Here is a 4,784-nt window from a genome sequence, read left to right on the forward strand (position 1 = left end):
AATTTGATCCAATTGGCTCCTCCAACCCGTCGTGTGAATTGGTCCTTCTCTTCCTACTGACTCCCGTTATTGGAATCGAACGGAGCATTTCAGTATGCTCCGGCTAACTGTAACGGAGTGACTGAACCTGACCACTCAGTATTTGTACTGGAGTTGGTTGATGCTCATAATATTCGAGGTAACTGAATATTAATAAAATTCCCCTTTCTTTTTATTTTCACTGTATATTCGTGTTACAACACGACAATGCCACAAGTGCGTACACAAGATCTTAGGGGATGTCATCTTGGGAATGAGTTTTGCAAATGTGGACTGCGACTTGAGTGTCACCAAGAGGACCATTAGCGCCGAGCACAAGATCAGAATTAACACTATGGCATGTATCCTCGCCTACCAATTTTCCATGTGCATTATAGAGGGTCACACACTTCGTAATCCACAGACGCCGAGGAAGTCCTTCGCACTCGGGAATTGCAAAACTGATGGATTCAGCGTCCTCAAAATCATCCCCTGATGAATGAGCCATGTATGCTTTGTATTCCGAAGCGTTTACGAGTCCTCTTGACAAAAACAACCACTTCATTAAAATGATGAAAGAAACCTTAAGCCAACATCCAGACACAAGAGGCAGTATTCATACTTATCAGATCGAGTTGATCTGATTAGCGGACATGTATGGATGAGAAAAAATTGTACAAAGCAAAACGATGAACCGCATTTCAGTGAATGCCAATTTTCGAATGGCAGTGTACATCTCCGCACTAATAAGAATACGTGACACGTACATCAGCTCGAGTCGAGCTAATAATGGATGTTAGAATTCACTCACAAGGACGTACCCGACGTCTAATTAAACCAGCTCAACTGAAGTTGATTATGGATATTGGTTCTGCAATATGAGGGCGTAATAGAGCACTCAGAAAATCAGCTCGACTTGAGCTGATTCAGATTATCAGTTATTTAAAAGAGGACGAACTAGACCTCACACAGAATAAGCTCGATTCGACTTGATTCTGGATACTGGTCTTCAATAACGAGGACAAACTGGACCTGTCATTGAATCAGCTCGAATGAAGCTGATTCTAGCTGTTAGTTTTCTTTAACGAGGATGTTCTGGACCTCTCAGAGAATCAGCTTGACTCGATCTGATTCTAAACGTTTGTTTTCAGTATCGATGACGTAATACACCTCTCAGAGAATCAGCTCGACTCGAGCTGATTGTTGACATTAATACTTTTGAATGAAGATGTAATGGACGTCTCAGAGAATCAACTCGACTCGAGCTGATTTTAGATTTTTGAAAACAATAAAAATGACGAACTGGACCATTCATAGAATCATCTCAACTTGAGCTCATTCTATACAAAAAAATTTAATAACAAGGACGCATAGGACCTTTCAGAAAATATGGACCTCTTAAAGAATCAGCTCGGCTGGATCTGATTCTGAACGATTGTTTTTAGTACCGAGGATGTAAATTACCTCTCATAGAATCAGCTCGACTCGAGCTGATTGTTGACCTTAATACTATTAAATGAAGACGCACACGACGTCTCTGAGAATCAGCTCGACTCGAGCTGATTCTAGATAACAGTTTTCAATAACAAGGACGTATTGGACCAATCAAAAATTTTGGACCTCTCATAGAATCAGCTCGACTCGATCTGATTCTGAACGTTTGTTTTCAATATCGACGACGTAATACACCTCTCAGAGGATCAGCTCGACTCGAGCTGATTGTTGACATTAATACCTTTGAATGAAGACTTACTGGACGTCTCAGAGAATCAACTCGACTCGAGCTGATTTTAGGTGATTGTATTCAATAACAATGACGCAGTGGACCTTTCATAGAATCAGCTCTACTCCAAGTGATTCTTGACAATAGTTTTGAACAACGAAGACGTATTGGACCTTTCACAAAATCAGCTCGAGTCGAGCTGATTTCCATAGCACATATTATAAATTATCAGAGAGACACAGTTATAAAGTGAGTCATCTGCACTATTACGGAATTGTATGGGTACGTGTTACTGTAGCAGGACAAGATTGTACCGAATTCTGGATGAACAGTACTATATTGAAAAAAAATGCCCCTCCGCATCATTAGGTCATTGCAGGACCTCACTCGCCAAAAATGTAATAAACGAGAGCACAAAGAGAAGACTAATCCATACATTACTCTTGCTGGGGGATAACCGCAACAGCCCAAACGGCTGGACATGAAGACGTACAAAACATAAGAAGAAAACCAACACAATGGGCAACATCGGAACCCGCTTCAATTCAGACATGGAAGCTCACCTAAAAATTGGAAATTGTAAGTACAGAGAATGAGAGCAAAATTAATTCTAGCGCTCGTGCATTATCAATCGTAAGTAGACAAACCAAGGGACGTTCAGAGGGCATACCACTTGGACACTGGAGGTCGACTAAGCTGCCAAATCGAAGAACGTAGCTAGTGTGCGAGCAAAGAGGAATGCAAAACACAGGATTGACATCGGCAGAACTGACTCTGCGGGAATGCAGTCAACACAGCCCACCTACCCTGGGCACGATGTTATCCACCGTCAATCCTCCACAGCAGATCTGAACCGTCCATTACAATAGACAGGGGCAATGCCAAGGATCCAGGCACGGTTCGATACTTGGATGTCGAGGGTATGTTGCTACGGGGCAGGACTCTGTGAAGAATTGATGCTGACAGGACATCAATCGGGATGTGGGATGCGGATTTCTAAAACGTTCATATTTCAAGTTCAATTTTGTATGCTACTTCATATATCAATTATCTTGCTATGACATTTTATTCTTTGATAAGTGATAAAATGATTATATGAAAGAAGGACAAGTGAATTACTTGTTCGTTTAATCCTTCATTGCAAATGTGTGCATACCTCTAAAAGTAAATATGCTTCAGATATTTTATGTGTCGATATGTAATCATCTTAAATGCATAGCATTGACTATATTTATATGATTATGTGGTAAAAGAAAAACTAAAATAAAACATATTAAGTAATAGTCCTTGTATTATGCATATCTTGTATAAATTATTGCGCATGTCAATAATATCAACATTCGTTAAATTGAGTCTTTTCATAGTCTTAATTTAATAGTGATCTTATATCTGTAATTGATTTTTTGATTGATCTTATATTTTTAATTGAAATTTTTATTATAGATGGAAAAGTTATCCTCGACTTGAGATTAATTTATAAAAAGAAAGGATAATTTAAAATAATAAAGGATAATTTATAAACATGATATGAATATATTATGGAATTTTGAAGTTTGTAGGTTATGTCATGGCCATAATCATGTAAGCTAATAATAACATATAGAAATAGGTAGAAGTAAGTAAAAGTAGATAAAAGTAAACTAATTCTATAATATTTAATATAAAAGCTTCCTAGAAACTTCCTAGACGCTGCTTTGACTTCATAGGTGTCTTTAATTGACTTTTTGGATTAGAAACGTGGTCAACAAGTTGGCCATGTGCCACACATGTTGTTAGCTTGAAGATCAAGCTAACTATGTGGCCCACACGTAGAAAAACTTGCCTTGTAAGTCAAGGCATGTGTCCTACAAAGTCAACACATATTGGAGGTCCTATAGAACGTCGGCACGTAGCCCTTAGTTAGATAGTATATATAGAGACAAGAGTGAAGGCTTCTTCACTCTTGTCAACTCCTTTCTTGCTTCTAGTCCAGGTTCAAGAGTCTTTAGTTTCTTGTCTTCTGGCAATAGCCATTCTAGTTTCCTTTTAATATATCTACTTGTTTATATTTTGACTTGTTATATCGAGATAGCCTTTTGGTGTATATTTTCCCTCATAGAGTCTTTGTCCTTGACAGATTGACAAGAGTACACTTACAATATCAGAGCTTTATTTTTTCTTGAGTAAGAGTGGATTACTCCTTTCTCTTGACAAGACATAAGCATATTAGAAGTTTGCGGATTATCCACTTCTAAACTGATATTGTTCTTAGTATCTTCTTTATTATCAAGTCTTTCTTTTCTTTTGTCTTGAGCAATATCAAACAAATTTTTCTTCTTAGTGTCATTATGGCAGAGCTTGTTAAAATGAAGAGTGCAATGGCACAAATGCAAGAGCAAATGAGGGAGTTAATGCTTGCGATGCATCAACTCAATTCACTAACACATGAAAGAACAAGAATAGCAGAAAGTGGAGATATAGAGATGATCGAAGCTGCTTCAACATCTACAACAAATCACGTTCCTTCTCCAATTGTACAACACACTATAAGCACTAGAGAACCAAGAATTACCTTACTTGAGAAATTTGATGGTACGAGATCAAAGTTTCGATGGTTCATCAATCAAGTATAATTGGCAATTGAACTTCAACCGCAAAGCTATCCAACTCTAGGATCACAAGTCAGGTTTATTGGCACTCTACTTTCTGGTTCTGCATTATCGTGGTTTTCGTCTTTTCTTGAACAACGAAATCTAATATTGGACAATTTGAAAGATTTTTTGGCAGAGTTTCGATCTATGTATGGTGAACACGATGCAACTCGTGTTGCAACAAATAAGATCCGAATTCTGCGACAAGAAAATCGCTCAGTAACAGTATATGCTTTACAATTTCGACAACTTGTAATTGACATCAAGTGGGATGATGCTGCACTCATCAGTCAATTTGTTTATGGATTGCAATACGAAGTAAAGAAATTGATGCTCAACTTATCTGATCCTCAAACTTTGAGTCAAGCAATCGATTTTGCGGTAAAATGTGATAATCGAATTTTCGAATTTTG

This window comes from Physcomitrium patens, chromosome 15, assembly GCF_059467195.1.
Source record: "Physcomitrium patens ecotype Gransden chromosome 15, ASM5946719v1, whole genome shotgun sequence".
NCBI lineage: Eukaryota > Viridiplantae > Streptophyta > Bryopsida > Funariales > Funariaceae > Physcomitrium > Physcomitrium patens.